The 27,890-nt window shown below is 44.7% G+C and overlaps 1 protein-coding gene and 1 long non-coding RNA gene across 2 annotated transcripts in view; one reads left to right on the plus strand and one right to left on the minus strand.

The window, feature by feature from the left end:
* Positions 1-27,890, plus strand: part of HTR2A (5-hydroxytryptamine receptor 2A) — a 170,627-nt gene that overhangs the window by 122,942 nt on the left and 19,795 nt on the right. The gene's annotated exons all lie outside the window — the stretch shown is intronic.
* LOC135015477 (uncharacterized) overlaps positions 1-27,890 on the minus strand; it is a 40,313-nt gene that overhangs the window by 10,798 nt on the left and 1,625 nt on the right. Inside the window, exon 2 of the long non-coding RNA XR_010213730.1 lies at positions 25,237-25,373. This is a non-coding gene — a long non-coding RNA (uncharacterized LOC135015477). The remainder of the gene's footprint in view (positions 1-25,236; positions 25,374-27,890) is intronic.

Genomic DNA, 27,890 nt, shown 5'->3' on the forward strand with positions numbered 1-27,890 from the left:
TAATGTACATTTTGGCTCATACTGTGTGGCATGATGTGAATTTTAGCTCATACTGTGACGTAATGTGAATTTCGGCTCATAATATGTGGTGTAATGTGAATTTCGGCTCATACTGTGTGACATAATGTGAATTTCAGCTCATACTGTGTGGCGTAATGTAAGTTTTGGCTCATATTGTGTGGCGTAATGTGAATTTCGTCTCATACTGTGTGGCATAATGTGAATTTTGGCTCGTACTGTGTGACGTAATGTGAATTTTAGCTCATACTGTGTGGCGTAATGTAAATTTTGGCTCATATTGTGTTGCGTAATGTAAATTTCGTCTCGTACTGTGTGACGTAATGTAAATGTTGGCTCATACTGTGTGACATAATGTGAATTTTAGCTCATACTGTGTGGCGTAATATGAATTTTGGCTCATACTGTGTGATGTAATGTAAATGTTGGCTCATACTGTGTGACGTAATGTGAATTTTAGCTCATACTGTGTGGTGTAATGTGAATTTTAGCTCATACTGTGTGGTGTAATGTGAATTTTAGCTCATACTGTAGGCGTAATGTGAATTTTGGCTCATACTGTGTGACATAATGTGAATTTTAGTTCGTAGTGTGTGGCGTAATGTGAATTTTAGCTCATACTGTAGGCGTAATGTGAATTTCGGCTCATACTGTGTGGCGTAATGTGAATTTCGTCTCATACTGTGTGGCGTAATGTAAATTTTGGCTCATATTGTGTGGCGTAATGTGAATTTCGTCTCATACTGTGTGGCATAATGTGAATTTTGGCTCGTACTGTGTGACGTAATGTGAATTTTAGCTCATACTGTGTGGCGTAATGTAAATTTTGGCTCATATTGTGTTGCGTAATGTAAATTTCGTCTCGTACTGTGTGACGTAATGTAAATGTTGGCTCATACTGTGTGACATAATGTGAATTTTAGCTCATACTGTGTGGCGTAATATGAATTTTGGCTCATACTGTGTGATGTAATGTAAATGTTGGCTCATACTGTGTGACGTAATGTGAATTTTAGCTCATACTGTGTGGTGTAATGTGAATTTTAGCTCATACTGTGTGGTGTAATGTGAATTTTAGCTCATACTGTAGGCGTAATGTGAATTTTGGCTCATACTGTGTGACATAATGTGAATTTTAGTTCGTAGTGTGTGGCGTAATGTGAATTTTAGCTCATACTGTAGGCGTAATGTGAATTTCGGCTCATACTGTGTGGCGTAATGTGAATTTCGTCTCATACTGTGTGGCGTAATGTGAATTTCGGCTCATACTGTGTGGCGTAATGTGAATTTCGTCTCATACTGTGTGGCGTAATGTGAATTTCGTCTCATACTGTGTGGCGTAATGTGAATTTCGACTCCTACTGTGTGGCATAATGTAAATTTTAGCTCATACTGTGTGGCACAATGTAAATAAGGGGCACCACTGTCAGCAGCTGGTAAGCATGTGGACATTTGTGACAAATGTTGGTGTATAGCAGAGGAGGGGTCTGAAAGAGGCAGATGTGGCTCTGACGGCACATGTGTACATTTTAAACTTTAATTGTGTTATATTAAAGCTGAAATGTTCAGCCCCCTAAATCTCCTCTACTTTTCAGAGTGGCTCACTCAAAATCGGGGTGTAGGTGCTGGTAGGGTGCAAGGGGGGGGGGGGGGGGGGGGAATGCATATGCACCTAGGCCCTCCACTCTCTAGTTCCGCCAGTGGGTCTGGGATAGGTTGGGAAGTGTAAGCAGTGATAGGGTGCAGCTGCAGCTAGGACTCGGAGTTATGCCGAAGTGGACAGTCAGTACTGGGCAGTGGTTACACCAGTATGTTTCATTTTATTTCTCTGGGGTGTATTATATCTACTTGTAGTATTAGGAACAAGGGAGAAATTAGACTAAGCCATATGATTTTACTGAATGTAAAATAGTGCTAGACAAGACACGCCCAAAAGGTGGTTCTAGATACGCCCCTTCTGCGGTGCTAGACATGCCCATCCTGCGGTGCACCCCCTAATACAATTAGCTGCGCACACCTATGTACACAATCCACACATCCCCACATGACCCATTCCAGGAGGGACAATATGCTCTCTACCTGGACTTCCTTCTTAATTTATGATTGCAGTCACCTGTGTTGAAACACTTTTCTTATCAATTAAATAGTTCAACACAGGTGACGCCAATCATATATTAAGTGGGAAGTCCAGGTAGACAGCATTTTGTCCCTCTTGTAATGGGGCATGTTGGGAGGTATGCATAATCTAATATAAACCCTTCCACCGGGGCCCCCCTGTCTTTAGTGTGCCAGCCGCCTCCAAGGCTTAATCCGGCCCTGCACAGAACCTGTGTAATTCATAGTGTTCCTGATTGAAGGGATGGTATGCTAAATCTACTCTTAGGGTGCCTTGAGGATCTAGGATGGGAACCACTGGCTTAAAACCTGAAAAGTTTGGTAAAGACCCTTGCAGACATGTGACCCGGGATCTCAGCTCCGTTACCCTGGTCGGGAGCAGGGTCAGGAACCCAGGACTTAGTTGTGTCCTTTCACACATGCAGAAATCCCGGGTTGATGCACGTTCACATGCCAAAACCCGGGACTTAGCTGTATTTTTGAAAGGAGCATTAATGCAGAACCTTTAGATTAATTCCAGTTGTTCAGAGGGAGCTGAGGTAAGAAATAGATCAGAAGCTTAGTCACCTGTGTTGGTAAAAGCTCTGGGGAAACAGCTGTTGCTAAGCAACAAAATGGAGCTCATAAAGATGCCACACAAGGAGGTTCAGCAAAATAGAAATCTGTTAAAACTAAAAGCCTATGTATAAGCTCTGATATGACAATAATAAGTAAATTTAAGATGTGTATTAATAGTGCCAGAACCAAACAACAAAATGCAAGTGAAATGCAAGCAAGCACAAAACAAAACTCCATGCAAGACAGTCTACAAAGTCAAAAATGAGACTGTCTGACAGCTACTTGTAAAAATGCAGGAACACAAAAACTCAAATCCAAAACAAGTAAAAATATAAATATTCCAGAGCCAGACAAAAGTCACTTGGCAGGTGAAAAATGAAGTCCAAGGCATGCAGTATACAAAGCCAGAGAATCTACCTGAGGGACAGAAACAAACAGTATATAGATCAGTGTCGGATTTCCCACTAGGCATGACAGGCACATGCCTAGGGGCGACACTTGCTTGGGGTGGCACAGCAGGCTGCTGTGGAGGTACATGGGACTGGGCAAGGCTGCTGTCAGAAAGAGAGAAGTGGAGCTGCTGCAGATCCCTGGCCAGCCAAATAGTGACAGAACTACTTTGCTGCTTGTGAGGTAAACGTGTGTGTGTGCAGTGTGAGTAGTAGGCAGTGGTGCAAGTGGGCGGGTACGGGTGAGTACGGAGTACCCTTAAGAATTTAGCCGTGGGTACGCCGTACCCACACCGACGGGCCGCCGCTCCTCGCACCGCCGCTGATGTGAGGGAAGGAGAGCGCAGCCTGTGCCTCTCCTTCCCCTCAGTCTCCGGCGGGTGTCATAGTTTAATTCAGCGCCGATCCGTGAGCCAATCAGAGCTTGCGGTGCGAGCTCTGATTGGCTCACGGATCGGCGCTGAATTAAACTGTGAGACACCCGCCGGAGACTGAGGGGAAGGAGAGGCACAGGCTGCGCTCTCCTTCCCTCACACAGGACGGCAGCGGCCAGCGGCAGCGGTGAGCAGGGAAGGGGGGGAGGGGGAGAGGGGGGACATGTTATACCTGGCACTGGGGGATATCTGGCACTGGGGGGGCATTTCTATCTGGCACTGGGGGATATCTGGCACTGGGGGGGCATTTCAATCTGGCACTGGGGGATATCTGGCACTGGGGGGCATATATACCTGGCACTGGGGGATATCTGGCATTGGGGGGCATATATACCTGGCACTGGGGGATATCTGGCACAGGGGGGCATGTATACCTGGCACTGGGGGGGCATGTATACCTGGCACTGGGGGATATCTGGCACTGGGGGGCATATATACCTGGCACTGGGGGATATCTGGCACAGGGGGGCATGTATACCTGGCACTGGGGGATATCTGGCACAGGGGGGCATGTATACCTGGCACTGGGGGATATCTGGCACTGGGGGGGCATGTATACCTGGCACTGGGGGATATCTGGCACTGGGGGCATATCTGGCACTGTAGGGGCATTTCTGTATCTGGCACGGGGGGCAATGTATATCTGACACAGTGGGAGCATTTGTGTATCTGGCACTGTGGGGCAATGTGTATCTGGCACTGTGGGGCAATGTATATCTGGCACTGTGGGGCAACGTGTATCTGACACTGCGAGGCAATGTATATCTGGCACTCTGGGGGCATTTCTGTATCTGGCACTGTGGGGCAATGTGTATCTGGCACTGTTAGTCAATGTGTATCTGGCACTGTGGGGCAATGTATATCTGGCACTGTGGGGCAACGTGTATCTGGCACTATTGGGGTCATACGTGTATCTGCCCCTCCCCCATATGTGTATAACGCCCCATTTTCATTGGCCACGCCCCATGTGGCATTTGGCCACACCCATTTTTTGCGCGCGCGCCTTCGGCGCGCGCACACAGTACCCGTGAGACATTTTTTCTACTTGCACCACTGGTAGTAGGGTGTAGTGTGGGTGAGGGGTGGAGGGTTATGGGGCACTGAGCATTGATGGGAGCAATGTGAGCTGTACGGGGACAGTGAGGGGTGGGGGAGCAGTGAAGCAGTATGGGGCAGTGTGTGTGTGTGGGGGGGGGTGATGTGGCAGTGAGCTGTGATGGGGAAAATATGAGTAATAGGGGGATAGTGAGGAATGAGGGAGCGGTGAGGCACTAGGGAGTGGTGTGGTGTGTGTGGGACTGATGGGGTAGTGAGCTGTGATAGGAGCATTGGGAGCAGTAGGGAGGAAGTGAGGGGTGGAGGAGCAGTTATCCAGACAGTAGGTGTGATTGGGTAGTGAGCTGGGCAGGAACAGTCTCCCTCCAGATCTCCTAATAACCTTCTCACTACCACTTTCATTGCTTTATTCAGTTCACTCCATATGTCATTGCCCTCCCCCTCTCCACAGCTTACACTGTTTTCCTCACACCTCACTGCCCCCCCTCCCCCCACCCACCCCCCCTCACACTGTACTGGTCCCTGCCCAGCTGGGATCAGCATGAACTAACTGCAATCAAAATCCCGACAACAATTGACCGATGGTCAAAATACAGACAAGGTCAAAATACCGGCAAGGACAAAATACCGACATTTAAAATGTCGACATGGTCAAAATACTGACATTTAAACTGTCAACATGTCAAAAAGTCGAGACAAGTTTTTCATTGTTTTTTTGGTGTGTATTTCGACATGGGTCTACATGGACATCATATAAGTGTACCACGTCCCCTCGCATGGCTCGCTGCATTCAGCATGCTTCGGGCACGGTGCCTCGCTGCGCTTGGCACACTATTATATTCCTGCTCCAGGTCCACTGGGATGGTAAAGTATGAAAAAATCATGAAAAACTCATGTTGCCTTTTTGACCTGTCGACATTTTAAATGTCGGTATTTTGACCTTGTCAGTATTTTAAATGTTAGTATTTTGGCCATGTCGGTATTGTGATGTTGTCGGTATTTTGACCATCGGTCAATGGTTTTCGGTATTTTGACCATCAGGATTTTGATTCCAGGTAAATTGACTGCATCCCACAGTAAGACGCACATATTTTTCCTTGAGAGGGGGTGCAGTCAATAATGTTGTGCCTGGGGTGGGGGGGGGGGGGGGGACTGACTCCTGAATCCACCTCTGGGCCAGGGAAAAATGATGATGGATACTCCAGACAGACAATACAAAATTAAATGACAGATTGTCAGCCTCAGTTTTCTACCTAAACTAATTACCTGCAGGTACTGTAGGACAGGTAGGGCATCTAGATGATATCAACCGCTTCCAGTGCGAACAGTCAAACTGTGCACTCCCTCCTTCACCCTGGAAATTTTCAAAATGTTCACATTTTTGAGAAGCAAAGGGTGGAACCTTTGTGTACACCCTAAAAGGAGGTGTGACCTCGCAGCAAGGGGTGTGGCAGGAAAATACTACATTACACCCCAGTTTTGTACCCTGCTCGCCCACACGTTCGCCACCACAGGGGGAAAAACACACACACATTGGCCCCGACAGGGAAAAAACCACATTAATCCCTATAAAAAATGTAAAATAAAACACATTGGTCCCCACAGAAAAAAAATAAAACACATTGACCCTGACAGTAAGAAAATCAAACACATTGGCCTCCTGACTCAAAAAATAAAACACACATTATTGCCTCAGCACCCCACAGAAGACTTACTTGACCTGTAGGTAGCACTGCAGAGAAAAAGAACAGTGCAGCCTCAGTGATGCCGAGTGTGTGGGCGGGACTGCATCATCATATAGATGTGCCTTCATACATCTTGCCTTAATATGCTATGCATCATGAGATGCGTGGTGCGAGTGAGCCGCCAGGACCCATGAAACTCTGCTAGTGACTTAATTACAACATGATGCGACTATGGGGGTAATTCCAAGTTGATCGCAGCAGGAAATCTTTTAGCAGTTGGGCAAAACCATGTGCACTGCAGGGGGGCAGATATAACATGTGCAGAGAGAGTTAGATTTGGGTGGGTTATTTTGTTTCTGTGCAGGCTAAATACTGGCTGCTCTATTTTTACACTGCAATTTAGATTGCAGATTGAACACACCACACCCAAATCTAACTCTCTCTGCACATGTTATATCTGCCTCCCCTGCAGTGCACATGGTTTTGCCCAACTGCTAAAAGATTTCCTGCTGCGATCAACTTGGAATTACCCCCTATATGCAACAGGAGACTGTGGTGATTAATTATATATGCAATACCAGGGACGTGCAGTCAGGGGAGGCAGTGCCTCCCCTGTGATAAGAAGATACTTATGACACATATTCTGTGTCATAAGTATCTTCTTTATTGAATCCTAATAATTTTTCTGCTTTAAAGTACTTTGGGAGGCACTGATAGCAGTGCTTCCCGTGGATAATGGGAACGGGGACAGTGCGGGGGGTGGAGCCTAGCATTGGGCTGTAAAAGCCCATGAAAAACCATAGGGAAAGTGGCACTGTTCCAAGTGCCTCGCTGACAGGGACACCACCCCCATGTCAGCGAGGCACCTGTGATTGGACAGCGGATCCAGGGCTTGTCCAATCATCCACATGCGGCGCTGGAGGCGGCGGGTCCCGGCGTTAATGATAGCCAGGAGTAGCGGTGGGCCTTCAGCGTGTGCGGCTCCCCCCCCCCCCCCCCCCTCCTGCTCCGGCTCCCGCTCACCGCACTACCAGCAGCGGCGGTCCTGCGGAGCGTGCAGCTCTCCCCCCGTCCTCCCCTTCTGGCTCCGTCCTCCCGGCTCCCGATCACCTGACAGGCAGCAGCGGTGGCCGTACAGTACGTGCGGCTGTCCTCCTCCGCTGGCTCCAGCAGCAGGTTAGTTTTTCTCTCTCTCTCTCTATCTCTCTCTCTCTCTCTCTCTCCCCTCCCTCCCTGGATCATATGTCAGTATAATGTTCATTTTTACAGGTGCCTCTACCCCTTTGGATTCTACTGGACAAGTGGACGTGACCGGCGTGGGATGTAGGCAAGTCATCTCTCTCATTTTTACAGGTACCCCTTTGGATTCTACTGGACAAGTGGACGTGACCGGCGTGGGATGTAGGTAAGTATGTGTGAGTGTGTAAGTGTGTTTTAATAAAACTTTACTGTCACTGTGTGTGTGTTTGTGTTTTTATTTGGGTATTTTTTTTGTTGTAGAACTACAGGTACCAGCGAGCCCATTATTGCCCCGCCTGCTGGTACTTGAGGTTCTCCAAGTACCAGCAAGCGGGGGAGGCTTGCTGGGCCTTTTAGTTCCACAACAAAAAACAATATTCTTTTTTTACACACATGGCTATCAGCCCGGCACCCACCGCCCAGGGGTGCTGTGGACAGCCTCGGGCTTCACCCCTGGCCCTTGGGTGCCTGGAGGGGGGGACCCCTTGATTTAAGGGGTCCCCACTCCACCAGGGTACCCCGGCCAGAGGTGACTAGTTGGGGGGGTAATGCCACGGCCGCAGGGACCTACATAAAAGTGTCCCCCGGCTGTGGCATTATCTTCTGACTAGTGGAGCCCGGTGCTGGTTTTAAAAATACGGGGGACCCCTACATCTTTTGTCCCCCGTATTTTTGGAACCAGGACCGGACTAAGAGCCCGGTGCTGGTTGTCTAAATACGGGGAACCCCTGTCCATTTTTTTTTCCAGTATTTAAACAACCAGGACTGGCTCAAAGAGCCCGAGGCTGGTTATACTTAGGAGATGGGGACCTCACGCATTTTTTTTTTTAACCCATTCAGACCCTTCTCCATTAAGTTAATGGAAGCCCTGGACAACAGAATTGCATTCATGTCCCCCTCCCACTCCCTTCCCAGTCCCAAACACTAATTTTTTTTTTCTATAAAAATGTACAATATATCACAAGTATGATGAGCAGGTAGGCAGCGGGCATTGGCAGCATCGGACTGAGATAGAAATTAGTGGCGGAGGGCTGGGTCAGTTGATTGTGGGCGAGTTTGTAAACTATTGTCAGTGGCAGCGGGTACCAGCTCAGAGGCAGTAGCAGGCATTGGCTAGGGGTCATCGGCAGGATTCGGCGGACATTATGGCTGTAGTGCCTCACTAGCCACTGACCTCACCGCACGCCGCTGTGCGATACTTGTATATCTGTGTGCGACTGAGTCTTTATATGAAGCACAATGGAACTTGGCATACAGTAGAAAAAGCCATTGCTGCTGCATTGTAGCACTTCATATGCAGATTCTGAGAGTTCAGAGATTCAGGGGTCTACAGCCTCTACACCCACACCATGGGGTATGCAGGTGTAGAGACTAGTCACATCTGTGCTGCATGATAACACATGTTCTGGCAATACACCCAAGCCCTTTATGGTAACTAGTAGAGCAATAGCATATTTAAATAGGAAGGTATATGTTGTACACATGGATTAAGCACTGACTCAAGATAAATGGATATGGGCTGATATGAAGAGCCCCCTGTCTATATTATCGGATGTCTGGGGTGATTGAGGCTATTATGAAATATAAGAACTAGATAGTTATGCAATCACATGTAGCACCACCTTACTGGTGTATCTGCTGACATGCCCTTGCAGCTTGTCTCATGTGGGCAAAACCCAGCGCCAATTAAAAGAGTGCAACAACACAGAATGGCCATTAGACAAGCTTTAGGCATTGGCCGCAGTGATCAACCAGTTGCCAGACATTGCTTACAGGCAAAGCATGCAGTTGCCAGCATTCGGGCAATGATCGCTGATCATGTACCGGTGCACATAACAGGAGGGAACAGGGAGAAGTTCTCTCTTTTTAGAACTTTTTTGTCCATTATTAGGCTTCCCCGGGCTCTGCCCTGCTTTTAGCATGTTAGCACCTTGGGGTTTGCACTCTGCACAGCATGTGTCCACCTCCATAACTGTCCCTAAGGCCAGCAGCATCTTAACAGTAGTGTACGCCCTTGGGCATCTCCAGGATCTTGGAGATGTGGGCTCAGGAGCAGAAGCAATCCACCAATAAATATATAAAACTGCATCCCAGGCGTGTGAAGCTGGAGTAGGGACTGGCTGCTGGAAGGCTGATATCTATGGTAGATACAAACTGCCAGTGTCCACCGAAAGGTGAGAGTTCCAGCTTTTGGGCGATACCCACAGAAAAACTCTAATTTAGACAAACCCAAGATATCGAAGTCTGACAGAGTTGGAAATAACCAGTCAAGATAGAAATTAACAGACACAGATGGGGACCATTGCTTTGAAGTCGGATATCTTCGGTTCCCCGGGGGCAATTTTTTAAAATCAGATGCCCCTAGAAAGAGGAAACCCTCTGCTATCAATCCAGGGCCTGTGATGTTAGTATATTAGAATGCATAATATTTGTAGACACTCCCTTACTAATCTGTGTAAGCCTGAATCTTCAGTGATGGTCCCTAGGACCAGGGGGATGCTGGGAAGTGGGTGGTCCAGTGTGCAGTGTGTCTGGAGTTGGTGATGGAATAAACAGCACAGCAGTGAACTCACATGTTTCTGTGTCCTGATGACTGGATTTACAAACATATGAACAAAACATGGGGGGTAATTCCAAGTTGATCGCAGCAGGATTTTTGTTAGCAATTGGGCAAAACCATGTGCACTGCAGGGGAGGCAGATATAACATGTGCAGAGAGAGTTAGATTTGGGTGGGGTGTGTTCCATCTGCAATCTAATTTGCAGTGTAAAAATAAAGCAGCCAGTATTTACCCTGCACAGAAATAAAATAACCCACCCAAATCTAACTCTTTCTGCACATGTTATATCTGCCTCCCCTGCAGTGCACATGGTTTTGCCCAATTGCTATCAAAAATCCTGCTGCGATCAACTTGGAATTACCCCCATGGTGTCAGAGGAAGTATAACTTGGACTGCTAGTGCTCTCAGAGTGTGAAAGAATCCTGCAGAAGTCTGTAAGGCTGGGATAGTGTCTACAAAGCCTGCCGTGTGCTCCTCTCTTCAAACAGTGAGTAACCATGGATAAACTGGGTCCTCCAACCGGCATGCTGATGTCTGGTAACTTGTCTGAAAATGGGAAAAGATTTAAGCAAAGGTTTAATATATATCTTGCTGCATGTGAAGCTGATACAGAGGCTGACAAAACGAAGGCATCCATTTTCCTCCATGTGATAGGAGAGGATGTGCTGGACATTTATAATAGTTTTCAGTTTGCTGAGGGGCAGAATATGGTGCTATCTTCTATAATGCAAAAGTTTGAAGATTACTTTGTGCCAAGGAAAAATGTGACATATGAAAGATATAAGTTTTTCACATGTGATCAGAAGTCTGTAGATGGATTTGATCAGTATGTTACAGAACTGCAATCACTCAGTAAAACCTGTGAGTTTGGTGATTTAAAGGATTCACTGATTAGAGATCGTATTGTCTGTGGAATACCTGATAATGGACTCAGAGAGAGATTGTTGAGAGAGCAAGACCTAACACTAGAAAAGGCAGTGACTATGTGCAGATCTGCAGAAATAACTAGATTTCAAGCCAAAAAGTTACACAAGGAAATTGATGCTGCTGTCCATGTAGTGCAGAACACAGAGCCAAGCAAACCTCCATTCTCAAGAATGAAGAAGTCTAAGCCACAGTCTAACAAGGAAATGTGTAGTAGATGTGGAAATGCTCACAATCCTAAAATGTGCCCTGCTTATGGTAAAACCTGCATGAAATGTGGTAGACTTAATCACTTTGCCAAATGCTGTAAAATTAAAAGTGAAATCAAAGTGCATGCTATTAAACAAACAGAGGAATTCTTTGTGGATTGCATTGAACTTTGCAGTGCAGATAAGAAAGAATGGATTGTCCCTTTAACTGTGAATGAGATTGTCATTCCCTTTAAGCTTGATACTGGCGCGCAGGTGAATTTAATATAATTTCAAGACTAAGACTTTTAGAGTAAAACCTAAAATTCATCCAGCCAAAGTGAAAGTTACAGGGTACACTGGGGAGGAAATTCCTGTGAAAGGTACATGCTTAGTGACACTGAAATATAAGGGACAACAGTTTAAAACAACTACTGATTGTGGATAAAAATGTGCAACCGATTCCAGGATTAAGTTCCTGTGAGAAACTAAGCTTGCTAAAGAAAGTTTTTATGGTGACATCACAAGTAGAAGATGACTGCAAATCGATGTTTACAGAATACAGAGACTTGTTTGAAGGTCTAGGTTGTTTGCCTGGAGAGCATAAAATAAATATAGACACGCAAGTTTCTTCAGTGATACACCCCTGTAGAAAAGTGCTGTTTGCGCTGAGAGAAAAACTGAAACAAGAGTTAAATCGCATGAAAGCCTTGGGTGTGATACAGAAAGTTGATGAGCCTACTGAATGGGTAAGCTCCTTAGTAATTGTTGAAAAGAAAAATGGACAACTCAGAATATGTCTAGACCCCAGAGATTTAAACAAAGCTATTAAACGAGAACATTTCAAACTACCAACCAGAGATGAAATCATGTCGCAATTTGCGGGAGCAAAATGGTTCGGTAAATTGGACGCATCTTCAGGATTCTGGCAAATGAAGCTAGATGAGGCCAGCTCAAAGCTTTGTACGTTTAATACACCAGAAGGTCGATACAGATTTCTTCGACTACCATATGGAATATTGTCTGCTCCAGAAGTATATCACAAAAATATACACGTAATTTTTGAACATATTCCAGGTGTTGAAACAATGATGGATGACATTATTGTCTGGGGATCTACAAAGGAAGAACATGATTCTAGATTGAGACAAGTAATGGAACTTGTCAAGAAAGTGAATCTAAAGCTAAACAATGACAAATGTGAATTTGGCGTGAATACACTTACCTTTATGGGCGACGTGGTCTCTGATCAAGGTGTAAAACCAGACCCAAGGAAAATATCATCCATAGTGAACATGGAATGTCCTAACAACAAAGACGACATCAGAAGATTCCTAGGAATGGTTACTTACTTAGGAAAGTTTATTTGTCAACTCTCTGAATGAACAGCCTCTCTTAGATGGTTGTTGGACAAAGATAACGAGTGGATGTGGTCACATGAACAAGAAGAAAGTTGGCAAAACTTGAAACAGATCATTACAGAGCAACCAGTGCTAAAATTCTTTGATCCTGCGAAAAGAATAAGAATTTTAGCAGATGCTTCACAATTTGGTCTAGGCTCAGTGCTGTTACGAAAACATGAGGATACATGGCAACCAGTAATCTATGCATCAAGAGCACTGACAAGTGCTGAAACAAGGTATGCTCAGAAAGAAAAAGAACTTCTAGCAATCACATATGCATGTGAGCGATTTCATCAGTTTGTGTATGGTCAAACATTTACAGTGGAAACTGACCACAAGACATTGGTAGCTATCATGACTAAATCATTACATGACTGTCCCATGAGAATTCAACGAATGCTTATCAGACTACAGAAATATGATGTACACTTGCTGTACTGTCCCGGCAAATACATGTACATTGCTGATACACTTTCTCGTGCTGTGGACAAAAGTGAAGGTTCCAAAAGTCTGATGGATGAAGAGATAGAAGCCTATGTTAATTTGATCGTAGCTTCTCTACCAGTGTCTCTTGCAAGACAAGAACAGATTAGGAAAGAAACTGAGACAGATGACACAATGAAAGTGTTGAAAGATATCATTCTGAAAGGTTGGCCCGCAGAAAAACATGCGTGCCCGCTGTCTATCCATGATTATTGGATGTACCGCAGTGACCTTATAGTTGTCTATGGTATTATTTACAAAGGCAATAGGTTTGTCATACCTGCACGACTAAGAAAAACTATACTGTGCAAGATACATGAAGGCCACTTAGGAGAAGAAAAATGTAAGCGGAGAACGTGTGAAGTTATGTATTGGCCAAGAATGAACCAAGACATAGCACAGACTACAGCTACATGTGAATTATGTTTTACGTATAGACCGAAACAACAAGTCGAGCCACTGAGTCCTCACGCAGTGCCAGAGAGACCGTACCAGAAAGTTGGCGCGGATTTGTTTGATTGTAATGGGAAAACGTACATTGTCGTGACTGATTATTACTCTAACTACCCTGAGGTGAAGACACTACATACAACTACTAGTATAGCTGTAATCAATTGCATGAAGTCAATCTTTGCAGGGCATGGTGTTCCTATGGAAGTGTTCACTGACAATAGTCCTCAGTTTTCCAGTGCTGAATTTAGACAATTTGCTGATGGGTGGGAATTTGTCCATACTACGTCAAGTCCCCGCTATCCACGCTCAAATGGGTTGGTGGAAAGTTCAGTAAAAACTGTAAAGAGTCTCATGAAAAAAGCTCAAGAAGGTAATGAAGATTTCTACAAAAGTCTTTTAATCTACCGCAGTACACCTTTACAGAATGGACTTTCTCCTGCACAAATGCTGATGGGAAGGAGGATTAGAGTAAATTTCCCGATACATGATGAACTGCTTAATACACATAACTCAGCGTTGGTCAGACTGAGTAAGGAACGTCAACAGGCGAAACAGAAACTGTTCCAAGACATGCAATCAAAAAGCTTATCTGATCTAAAATCGGGTGACAACGTCCGTCTCAGAGATCACGAGAAAGGTATTTGGGTGCAGAAAGGTATTGTGCAAGCACAAGTAGCACCAAGATCTTATACTATACGTACAGAACGTGGAATGGAAGTAAGAAGAAATCGGGTGGATTTAAGATCTCAACCTAACCATAATGAATACAACATGACTGAAGAATACCCTTCATCTGACATGTATGATGATACTGATAATGGTGAACAAACCACGATTCTAGAAAGGTCCAACATGGCCGATGAAACACAGACTGTGTATGAAAGACCCAAAAGGGAAATACACAGACCTGAGAGACTCACTGAAACGTGTTAGATGATGTTCTTAATATGACGTTGTTAATTGTTGCATTGAAGCGTATAGGGCTTATCTTTAAAGAAAAGAGGATGTGATGTTAGTGTATTAGAATGCTTAATATTTGTAGACACTCTCTTACTAATCTATGCAAGCCTGAATCTTCAGTGATGGTCCCTAGGACCAGGGGGATGCTGGGAAGTGGGTGGTCCAGTGTGCAGTGTGTCTGCAGTTGGTGATGGAATAAACAGCACAGCAGTGAACTCACATGTCTCTGTGTCCTGATGACTGGATTTACAAACATATGAACAAAACAGGCCCTTAGAATTCTGGGGCTCTTGGGCAACTACCCATTAAGCCCAATGGAAAAGATGCCTCTGTCCAAGGCATCATGGGAGCTGTAGTCTTAATTACCACAGCTGCAACAGGGATATTGCTGGGTATCTTACTAGTGGTGGGGGTCCAATTGTAGTGGGGGACTCTAAGCTGCAGCCTACTCAGCCAGCCTGCCCTTAAATCCGGCCCTGCCAGTGTCTATGAGGGAACAACTGACAAGTGGCCTAACGCACCCATGACTCACATGTTGACTTTTACCAAGTGTGTAATCTGTAATGCCTGCAGGTCTCAAACCATGTCAGCATCTATAACAGTTCCAGAAATTATAGCTAAGTGAGGGACAGACCCCCATCTGGGTGCTTTTCAGGAGGAAGGATTTTTTCAATAGGCAGACATTTTATGTTGGGTGATCTGAGTTGTCTAGTCAAAGGTTATGTTTTATTCTCATAACGTTCTAAATAAATGACTAAATTTATGCTTAAACATAATGTATGACGTTTTATGTATAATTACTGTAGTCTTGTATTTTGTTCCTTCTTACTAGTAAATTGAATCTGTTGTCCATGAACAGAAGGAACTGTAATGTGGTCAGTGTTACAGATGGCTGCACTTATGACCAGTTACCAAAGGGGAAAAAAATTCTCTATGGCGCTGACTAAAAGCAGTCAGCGAGATATACAATGCATAATGCTTAAAAGAAACTAGCAGGACGTTAGAAAACGCAGCTGTTATGGGAGGTTCTATCCTCCTGACAGAAATCTTGAAAAGGAAAAAACCAAGAGCAGCACACCAAATTATTAATTTAAAAAAGATTAAATAATGGAAGGTCTCTTGTTTATCTGAACAGTTATGGAAAATAAAAAAACATAAAAGCAATAAAAATCAAAACAAAGTAATGAAAACACAACAGTACATACAATTAAAATAATATAAAACAAACTAGATTCTGAGAACAACACAGTAACCATTATGAACAGTGTCAATGCTGATGGATCTGATTTCAATAAATAAAAAAAAGTTATTAATACTTTAGCCACTTTGTATCAATCACAAGAAAAGTCAGCACATTGGCTAACAGCTTAACTATATTCAAAGTGCAAATGTAAATGTTAGGGGCAACAGTGTGTTCTCTGGAGCATTTCCAGCATTTAACGGGACGAGATAAAGGGTGTCATTCCGAGTTGATCACATATAGCAACTTTTTGCTGCCCATGCGATCAACTCAACGCTGCTAATGGGGGAGGGCTTTTTTGCATAGCAAGGCTGCGAATGCTTGTGCAGCCCTGCTATGTGTAAAACTAGACCAGGGTAACACTTACTTACCCTGTGTGATCGATCCAGCGATGCAGGTCCCGGAATTGACGTCAGACATCCGCCCTCCAAACGCCTGGACACGCCTGCGTTGGACTCACCACTCCCAGAAAACAGTGAGTTGCTGCCCCGGAACGCCTTCCTGCTGTCAATCTTCTTGCGATCGCGCTAGCGATCGCTTTCTTCGTTCTTCTGGTCATTGCCCAGCAGCGGCCATCGCTGGGCAACGACGCACGTGTGCATTGCAGGCGAAGAGCCGACCCGTTCGCACCGCTGCGACAACCAGCAGTGTGCGATCGGGTCGGAATTACCCCCAAAGTACCAACCAATCAGTTCCTGGTTGTCATTTTTCAAACACAGCCTGTAACATGGCAGGCTGGTATTTTTCTCTTACCACTTTATCACTCTCCAAAGCTTAGTACATCCCCCCCAAAGTATCCAACTCCAAACTTATCAGCAGCATTTTACACAATATTAGTGACTGAAGATGTCCATAGAGATTAGCATAAACAATTATGAACCCCTCTTCTTGAATGTATATACAACAGCAATTCCCATTGTTAGAGCTAACAGTTTGAGGTAAGTAATCTCCATCTCCCAGGTTCCCTCTTAAGCTGTAATGTGAGGGCGGGGTCAGGTGCTAAAGATGTGGATAAGGCAATATTACGTTACAAAGTGCTCCACCTAGTGAATAACTCAGTGCTGCTTGCCAATGAGCATAACATTACTTTGTCCAAAAAGAATCTGACCAAATAGTGGGATCAATGTTGTTGAATAAATCATTTGTAATTTCATTTAATGCGTTTCATAGAGGATAGACATGATTTCTTCAGAGGATTAGTAGTAACATCACATACTACACTATTTTAATACCCATCTTATTAGTACCATCTGTTATGGTTTTTTTTTTAATTATTATTATTTTAGTTGAAGTAACTATATTGCTGTGATTTACCTTTATTTATTTATTTATTTATTTATTTATTTATCATTTTGATATATATAAATGTGAAAGCCCTCAATGACTGACTGACTCATCACTAATTATCTTCCTTCCTGATATGTTAGGAAGCTGAAATGTAATATAGGTATTCTTCAGGTGGGAAATATGAAAACTAAATAATTAGAATTTAATAAACCTCCTCTAAGGGGATGAAAAGGACGTTGACATAATGACGTAATTACCGATGTGTGGCTTGCGTTGGTGAACAATAACGCCCAAATGGACAATAAGATTAAAACTTGGATTGCACCTCCAGTGTGTAAAATTTAATAAACTACAAAAATGGTCCTGTCACTTTTTACCGTATCTCCTACGGGCACTCCTCGGGTAACGCCAAGAACCATGGATTAATATTTACTTACATTAAGATGTCTCAAATTTACATCTCTATAGACTTAACAAATTATTAACATTCATGTGTATGTACAACCGTGAAAATCTGAAACTCCCATGTGAAGAACGGGTAGAACAGCTAGTTTAGAATAAATGTGTTATATATATATATATATATATATATATATATATTTATTTATTTATTTTTAGATAAACCAGGGATTATTTATTAATAATATGTTGGGACAGATCACTGTGTAGGTCTTGGTGTGTTTCCTTTGCCCTTATGATCAGCTCTGCACCCAACTTCCCAAATACTGTGATCTTCTTCTCACATATGTAAAGCCGCAAATCATTTTTGACCTTAGAAAGAAATATTTCAGCACATCAAAGACAACATTGTTTTGAAGATCCACTGTAGTTCAACTGTGTTTGCTATTGTATTGTAAACTCTGAACTTACTCTGCAGCTTGCTGCTGATGCCATAACATCTGTGAACATGGAGAGTTCAGTGTCAATGATGTAGAAGAGCAGTGAACAGACACACAGCTAGCCCAAACCATCATATATTTATAACACTGATCATCTAATGGGCCCTACACACTGGCAGATAATACTGAAAGATATGAACGATCTCATTCATTAATGAACGAGATACCATTCATATCTTTCAGTGTGGAGGCACCAGCGATGAACGATGCCCGTCCCCGCGCTCGTTCATCGCTGATGCCCCGTCACTGGTGCATGCAGGCCAATATGGACGAGATGCCCCCCGTCGCTAGGTCGCCCGTCGGCTGTATCCGCCGTCAGGCAGCTCGGCGGGGGATCGCAAAGTGTGTAGGGCCCATAACAGTATTGCATCAATATTAGTTGCCTAAAAATGTCTATGCAAATAATGCTTCTCTGGTACAGTAGCCCCACACACCGTTTCTACCAACAACTACAATTGTTATTTCCCTATCTTATGTAGACCTCTAAGATGTAAACTTATTTGGGTGGGATCTTTGCATGCGAATTTATGTCATTGTATGTTATTTCTTTCTTTCAAGATCCCCTATAAGTACATATGTTGGCACATAATAACATCGATACTACATTATTACAGAACTACTCTGGTTCCACTCATGATATCCAACTGCCAGTGTGTATGATGCTTTAAAAAACATATATGGGCAGCACAGTGTAATGGTTAGCATTACTGCCCAGCACTCAGACCATGGGTTTGATTCCCACCATGCCCCTAAATGTGTGGAGTTTGTATATTCTCTCCATGCTTGCGTGGGTTTCCTCCGGGTACTCTGGTTTTCTCCCACAATCCAAAAATATACTGGTAGGTTAATTATCTCCTGACAAAAACTAACCTTGCATGAATGTGTGTGTGTACATGTGGAAGGAACTATAGAGTGTAAGCTCTAGAGAATGGCCAAATATTATCTGCAAAGCGCTGCGGAATATGTGTGTGCTATATAAATAACTGGTAATAATATATGCTTCAGATACAGCATACAGCTGTGAGTAGACTTGGAATGGTAATACCCCGTCCCCCTAACAAAAAGAAAAACCCACAGGATTACACACATACACAGAGACACTCAGCCTATGTGGTATGGAGTCAGAATATCGACATTCACAGTGTCAATAGCAGAAGGTCGATGCTGATGCAGACAAAAAAGTGAAAGTGTCTCCACTTCATGCAGTAAAGAGTAAAGGCCCATACACACTAGCCGATTTAGAGCTCAAAGTAGCTCACTTTTGGCGTTTTGAGCTACTTTAAGCTCAAACTCGGCCAGTGCGTTTGGCCAGGCGATGAGTGGTGAGCGCTGATGCGCGCTCCCGCATCATCGCTGGCCACCGCCGTCCGTCAGCTTGTTCTACCAGCTGAGTGAACCACTGTCCATGGTCTCCTACTGTGGAAAGTGGTTCACCCCCCCCCCCCCCCCACCCCACGTGAACATCACTGGGCACAATGAAAATTGCTAAGTGTGTATGCACTGAGCTATTTTTCTGAAAGCGATGTTCATGTTGTCGCCCAGTGTGTATGGACCTTAACATCTTTGTACATCCATCCTCTCTGGCCTCAATGCAGAAAGCACCAGGAATAGTGTGGCTGAAATAGATATATATCTATCTTGTAATATTTGCTATAGGAGAAATTGAGGGCAAATGTTTAAATAAATTACTTTGTTCCTTTGAACTGTTACCATGGCTGAACCGAAACCATTGCTGTGTAAGACACATTACATTATAAAGCACATCTAGAAACAGCGCATGTCAATGTATAGAATGTAAAATATGTTTATTTCTTTTGAATTAAAGAGAAACTAATGGTTACTAATGCTTTGCTCAATAATTCTTTCAAGATGTTTATTTTTCCCCATGTGCATAACCTAATATCTAAAGCATTTATGTTACCATTGCTTTATACACAGACCACAATAATAAAAACAAATCATGTGTTCATCGCTATCAGTGCATTTCCATACAATAAACACTTCATAGAGAAGACATCATAAACAATGTTGTTTATGTTACAAAATGGCCTTTGAACTGTGCAAATATTATTGAGTTAAAACATGTATATTATTTTATTATGTAATGCAGAAATTGCATTACATACATAAAAACTAAAGTATTTTGCCACAACATAAACCTTGTTCTGTCACTTAGTAGTAAATATTTATATTAGGCTGTATGATAAATTACTTACTATATTACGATATATTTGCATTTCTGTGTTCAGAATTATAGAGATTTTACAAATGTTTAATTCATACTATACTATTATACTATAGACCAGCGGTGGCCAACCAGTGGCTCTTGAGCCGCATGAGGCTCTTTCTTTAATTAAATGTGGCTCCCAACACTCTAAATCATGTGACCACAACCAGGGCTGCCATCAGGAATTGTGGGGCCCGGGACTGACAAAATAGGCAGGGCCCTTTCCCAGTATGAGAAGTTAAATGCATGTCACATTGTTTACAACCTGGCTGAACACACACATTATCAATAAATAATAATCAGAATTACATGAAAAAAATATCAATAATATCCCTTTTACACTGACAATTTTGTCCCGGGATTTTGCACGTGAACGCGCATCGTCCCAGGATTTTTGTCAGTGTAAAAGGGTACACTTTCAATTTCCCGGTACGAGAATCCCGGGATTTCAACCCAGGTCTCGACCTGGGTTGAATCCGGGACCATCCCGGGAAGCTGTGCAGTGTAAACGGGTATACCGGGTCAAGGCGACCCGGCACCTGTTCTCTGCATAGGAAGAGGCGGTGCTCGGAGAAGATTATCTCCAAGCACCGCCTCTGGGAGACTCAGCGGTGACGTCACCGACCCGGCAATATGCCGGGTCAGCCCGCTAATGTAATAGGGTCATTCCCGGGAATGTGTCCTGGGAAATATCCTGGGACACATTCCCGGGAATGACCTCAGCCTGCGAGTGTAAAAGGGGTATAAGAGGTCTAGAGTGGGTGCCCGCATAAGAACGCCTCTGTCTGGGTTTAAGCATTAAGATGTGAAGGGCCTGGAATAAGTAGTAATATTGATAATAGACAGTAATTGGAAATAAATGGTCAGATAGGAGATGAACATGGATGATGATCTGTCAGCCTGCTGTGAGTTCTCAGGGACAATCTCCAGGGAGCCCATAGATGGCACAAGCCTTCCCGGTAATTAAAAGATGATCTGTGCTAGAATACAATATATGTAAAAAGAGCAGCTCTACTTCAATGTTGATTTGTAATAATAAAAAAGGAGGGATGGGTAATTTGGGATCTGGTCAGGATCCCAGCGGACAGGATCCAGGCAGTCAAAATACCGTTGTCAGAATCCTGACACTGATTGGAATGCCAGCACCGGCATCCCGACTAGGATCACAAGCCTAGCGCCAGAATGCTAATAGCCAGGATAGTCATTGCCAGGCTGCCGGATGGGTAAGCCGCACGGGGAGAGGGTCAGGTTAGGTTTAGACTGCAGGGTGAGGGTTAGGCTGTGGGGAGGGGGATTAGATTTATGCTGCCGGAAGGGATCGGTTAGGTTTAGGCACTCCCAGGGAGGATTAGGGTTAGGCTGCGGGAAGGGGAGGCTAGATTTAGGCACCACTGGGGATGGATAGGGCTAGGCTGCGGTGGTGAAGGGTTAGGTTTAGGCTACGGGGAAGGCGGGGGGGGGGGGGTAGGGGGTGAAGGTTTACACACTTATCCGCCCCTGTCGGAATTCTAACCATTGGGATACTATGGTTGGTATTCTGACCACCGGCATATCAGCACCAACCCGGTTATTTAGCTATTTGCACTGTATAGTAAAGTGTGTGTGGCACTTTACAAAATTAAAAATAATAATAAAAAAAAATTAATATAAATGTTTATAGTATTTTTAGATTATTGTAAGTCAGTGAGACTTCTCAGCGGTGCAGGGTGCCAGCAAAAGGTAGGTAGTATAGGGAGAGATAGTTAGACCAACTGCTAAATGCCACTAGACTTCATTATCAAGAATAACATTGGGTGGAAACTCCCTATTTCACTTATCATTCTTACCTTTGTTCTACCTGAGGGCAAGCAGTAGAAGGAGCTGCAGGGGACCCAGCAGCAGGCAGCACATTGCGGTCCTTCTCCCCATAAGGTTGCAGTGCCGGGCTCCGGGGCACAGTTAAACGCAGGGAGCACACCGAGCATCTCACTTCCAAGTTCCTCCTGTCCCTTAGCTACCGCCGCGGGAGGGAGGGAGCGGGTAGCTTACGCTGCGGGAGAGAGCAGGGTCAAAGGAGATATGGCTTGGAGGAGAGAAGCCGGGACCCAGGGGAGCGGGGAGTGCTGAGCGTCAGCACGACCATGTGCAGGAAGAGGGAGAGAGGCTGTTGCTCACTGTGTCTTGCAGACGCTGCTCCGCTCCGCCCTCCTCCTCCTCCACCACCACAGTGTCAACGTCCTGCACCGCACAAGATTTAGAAGTAGAAGCCAGTGGCAGGGCCCCCATCTCTGTCCGGGCCCGGGACTAGAGTACCCGTAGCCCCCCCTTGATGGCGGCCCTGACCACAACAGATACAGAAACTGCTACACTCCAGCCAGACATGCAGCAGCAGTACAGGGACTGAAAACTGAAGGAGCCAGATACTAGAGGCGAGAGACACCCACTGGCAAACAGAGAGCACATTAGGGGTTGCAGCAATGGCATGACTTGGTGGGGGAACTTTAGTGACACATGAGGGTGGGCTAGAGTGACACAAGGCGGAGCTGGCTGGAGTGACACAGAAGGGTCCTGGGCAGGAGTGACACATGGAGGAGCTGACTGGAGTGATGAAGGAGGGTGCTGGAAGTAGTGACACATGGGAAAGCTGGCTAGAGTGACATAGGAGGGTGGTAGCAGGAGTGACACATGGGAGAGCTGGCTGGAGTGACATGGGGGGGTGCTGGCAGTAAGGACATAGGAGGGTGCTAGCAGGAGTGTCGCATGGGGAGCTGGCTGGAGTGACATAGGAACGTAAATAGGGGGTTAGGTTTAGTCACTAGGGGGTGGGTTAGGCTACTGGGGGGAGTTAGGGTTAGGCTGCAGGTAGGGAGGGTTAGGAAAGTAGGGGGCAGTGTCACATGGGGAGCTGGCTGGAGTGACACATGGGGGAACTTAAGTTTATTATGTGAATCTGGCCTTTTCAATTATTTTATGTGGAAGTGGCTTTTTCAATGGATCTATTTTTTATTTTATGTCGTTCTGGCTTTTTCAATGTATTTTATACCAGGGGAGTGGGCTAGCATGTACAAGGCCACATTCCATTTTTGCATGCGCGCCTTCGGCTCGATGTCGGCTCTTTGACGTACCTAACAAGGTTTTTTGGCTCTTTGTCACTGACTGGTTGGCCGCCCCTGCTATAGACTATATATTTTTTTTTTTCAATGTAATGCTATTTAATGGGGGATATTCAATTGTTTGAAAAGTCAGTTGGGTGTCTGTTTTTTCCTATCTAATAGACAGAAAAAAACAGACACCCAATCGACTTTTCAAACATTTGAATTCCCCCCATATGTGAAGATTATATTTGAATTTGATTTAAGGGCAAATCATTATCTTTATAAAAATCTGTATTCATCAAAAAATGGTGAAAAGACATGAAATGGCAAAATGAGCTCACAATTTATTAATTCAGTTAAACAGGTCCCTACTTATTTAGCTTCTTCACCCTGCTACATAAACGTATTAACCGATCAGTAAGTCCTATTTCTGTGTTTGCTGTTTTTTTCCTTTTATAATATTTTAGTTCCAAACCTTAACAATAGCCACATGTGAAGCTGGCCATTTCCCATCTACGTCCCCCCCCCCCCCCCCCCACACACACACAACTGAATGATAAGTAGGTAAACATTGTCCAGCAGTGGTCATTTACTTTTTTCACACTCGGCACCAGGACAGCAGACGATTCCTGGTACTGAGTTGGACATCTCGGCATTTATCGAGAACTCCAACAGCATCTCTCTGATGGTGCAGGAGCCTCTGCAAACCTCAGCAAGCTTCAGTGTCAGGGTGCAAGGTGTGGGGATCTCCACAGTCACCAGAAGCTCCAACCCCTGGCCACAAACTGCTCTGGGCACAGGGGTCCTCCACAGACCCCAGTAAGCTTCAGCTGCAGAGCATAAGGCACAGAGACCTCTGCAAATATCTACAAGCTCCAGCCACAGGGGACCTCCACACGCCACTCTAACCTCCAGGCACAAACCCCTGCAAGGAACTCAGCATAATAAGGTTATGCTCCAGAGCAGCCAGCTGTTAGCAGCATGTGTTTTACAGCTCACACATAGGATGTATATTGAAGATGCAGGCCATGCAGGATGCAGGTTTGATTATGTGGAATGCACAGGTGATTACATACTTTACCGTAGATAAAAAACTACCTATACATTTATGACTGCTGTGTACTACATAATAACATAGTTGATGAGGTGGGATCAGTACGAGAACCCGGCAGTCGGAATCCCAGCGGTCAGGAGACCGATGCCAGGAGCCCGACAGCCGGGATCCCGTCGGCAAGCGCAACATCTTCCCTCGTGGGCTTGCTGCTCTTGCCATGCTTTGGGCCCGGTGGTGACCCTGAATCTAACGCTCTAGTGCCTGCCCCTAACCCTCTCCCTGGTGCCTAACCCTAACTGTCCCCTTCCGCGATCATGAAACATCATGTGTCAACCTTTTTTGTGTTGACCATTTGCATGTCAACCTTCTGACACTGACAACCCCATGTCAACCATTTAGCTGTTGACCTCTTGACCCTGTCATCCTTTTGTCCATGTCGACTAATTGGCTGTCGACCATCTGGTGTTGACCTATTGACTATTTACTGTTTATCTTCTATCTGGATACCGTAAAGCTGAGGATGGTGCTGGAAAACTGGAAACTCCTGTTCTCAGAATTGTCTGCTTAGCTATGCTCCGATTGCCTGAGATGCACATCACACACACAGCCACTCAGAGCACAGAAATGCCCCATCCTATACTGCTGTGAATGGAAGTAGCTGGCCAGGTGAGAGATGGAGCATTGCGGCTGCTGGTTGCTCCTCATCTGCATCTGGTAGTGTCTGCGAGATTTATACTATGGAATTGTACGCAAACCCGATGGTTTACATCCAGATCTAATTGTTGGCGGTCTGCGTATGTGCAGAATGGGTCCTGTGATGTATCTCTTGCAGTCCCCCCTTAGCCACAACATGACTGACAGGCTGCAGTGTTTGGGGGGGTGGAGCGGGGGCATTGGTTGTGTCCGTTTTACAAAACTGTGGCATCTCACCCCTGTCCGGGTCCATGGTCTGTGTCGTCGGATGCAGACTTTCTGGACCCAGCTGATCTGTTCCGACGGCCAATCGGAGTCCGCTGGTCGTGATAGCGATATGATGCTGTGTCTCTGGATGCAGCATTTCCGTACGGCTGTGCAAAAAAGTACAAATCAGAATCATGCACTGTGTATTGGTCATTGGAACAGTTCCAACAAGGGGTTAGTGCAATGTACTGGAGCCCTGGGAGTAATGTTCTACAGTCATACTGGTGTGAGTACAATGTTCTGCAAACTTACTGATGAGAATGCAATCTCCTGCAGCCCTGGGAGTAATGTCCTACAGTCATACTGGTGTGAGTACAATGCTTTAGCACATTTGATTTTCTCGGTTTCGCAATTGCTGATATTAGCGATGCCACTGCACAGAAATGAAAAGAGATGCCCACTGGAGCCATTGCAATCTCATTGCAGCCTATACACAAAAATGAGGAACAACGGGTATAAGGGTCAGCCTATGGCTATGCAGACTTGACACGGCAGTAGTGATGCAGGCGCCACGTTTTTGCACATACACGCTTGCACCTGTTGGCAGATACACAATCCAAAAAAGGCAATTTAATGATCACCAGTTTAATGATCATCTATCTATAAAAAAAAACAGATTTTTGTTGTATTGTCCTTTTTGTGTAAAGATTACTAATAGAAATTCTTTACATCAGCCACAGCTCACACTAGCAGCAGACGCTGAGATGAGAAGCCTGCTGTCACATAGGGTCAGCAAGCTGTGTTCTTTCCTGCCAGGGTACCAAAAGGGGCTGTTGTGAGTTGACAGCAGGGACTGCTGAGCATCGACAGCAGTCATACTGACTGCAGCAACTCAGTATTTCTGCCCAGAAACTCCTTGGTGATCCAGCATCGACAGCAGTCATACTGACTGCAGCAACTCAGTATTTCTGCCCAGAAACTCCTTGGTGGTCCCTCAGCAGGCTGAGGTGAGCTGCCCTTGTCTCCGTCCTCCACCCCTTCCATCCCTAATACCTAAGCAACATTCATGAACTTAACTTGAGAGCTCTTTGCTATTGGTCACACTGGCCTTTATTTCATTTCAAGATGCTGACATACCCAGGATTCATACTCACTGCATGTGGCATTGCAGTCAGACATTCTATTAATTGAACTACAGTATCTACCTTTACACAGAAAGCTAGAGAATTGTATTTGAAATTTTCAAGTACTTAAGTTATCAATAAGCTGGATGTAACTGTCAAGATTGTAAAAAGTAATTAGCAGCTTAGCAGCTCTTTCAACACACCCATGAGGTGGCTGCCTAACGTCCTGTTTTTTTTTTTTTTTTTTTTTGGGGGGGGGTGTCGCCAGTAGCCCTAATCGCCAGCTTTCTTTTCTGTTTAGTTAGATTAGGTTATACTTTTTTTTTGTGCAGGGTAAATACTTGGTGCTTTTGCATGTAACACACACATATTAGACAGCTTTGTTTTTATACTGCAATTTAGATTTCAGTTTGAACTCACCCCACACAAATCTAAATCTGTCTGAAAATATTACATCTGCCCCACCTACAATGCAACATGGTTTAGCCCAGTTGTTAGCTTTTTTGCTTTACTTACAAACATGAATCAGGCCCTTTGTGTAGTCCCACAAAGGGCATGCACAAACAGTGCCGGCTGTAATCTTGCCAGTTCTGATAAGTGTGTCACCTCAGAGAAGGGAGACAGCAGTGAATGTAATATTGGGGTCTATTCATGAAGCAATGAAAAGTGTGGAGAATTGAGCCAGTAGAGAAGTTGCCCATGGCAACCAATCAGCTGCTTTGTATAATTTTGTAGTATGCAAATTATGTTACTTCAATGCTGATTGGTTGCCATGTGCCCACTTCTCCACACTTTTCACTGTTTCATGAATACACCCCATTGTACTCTATGTTCAGTAAGTTTAAATTTACAGATTTATTTAAAGAAAAATGTATCAATTATGTTCTTATTTACTGTTCAGAAAAGGTCGCTGGATTGCTAAGCTAAGCGACACAAGTGTGCAGCACAAACACATGGCCCATCTAGGAGTGGCACGCAGTGGCTGAATGTCGAAAGTTGCCCGCATGCCCCTGTCATTTCTCAAAAAAATCTGCACCACCAAATTAACTGTATGTGCAAAACATGGGACGTGCTGGAATTTGACCAGATGCAATACATGCACAATATTGGTGGCACAGGAGAGTGTACCCCTAAACCACACGGGATCCGGTCTGAAGATCGACAGTGTCTAGGTCGACAATGTTTAGGTCGACCACTATAGGTCGACAGTCACTAGGTCGACATGGATGGAAGGTCGACAGGTTTTCTAGGTCGACATGTGCTAGGTCAACAGGTCTAAAGGTCGACATGAGTTTTTAAAAAAAAAATTCTTTTTTTGATTTTTTTCATACTTAACGATCCACGTGGACTACGATTGGAACGGTAAAGTGTGCCGAGCGAAGCGGTAGCGGAGCGAAGGCACCATGCCCGAAGCATGGCGAGCGAAGCGAGCCATGCGAGGGGACGCGGTGCACTAATTTGGGATCCCGGTCACTGTACGAAGAAAACGACACAAAAAATATATAAAAATCCTTATGTCGACCTTTAGACCTGTCGACCTAGCACATGTCGACCTAGAAA

The sequence above is a fragment of the Pseudophryne corroboree genome, chromosome 2 (genome assembly GCF_028390025.1).
Source record: "Pseudophryne corroboree isolate aPseCor3 chromosome 2, aPseCor3.hap2, whole genome shotgun sequence".
NCBI classification, from domain to species: domain Eukaryota; kingdom Metazoa; phylum Chordata; class Amphibia; order Anura; family Myobatrachidae; genus Pseudophryne; species Pseudophryne corroboree.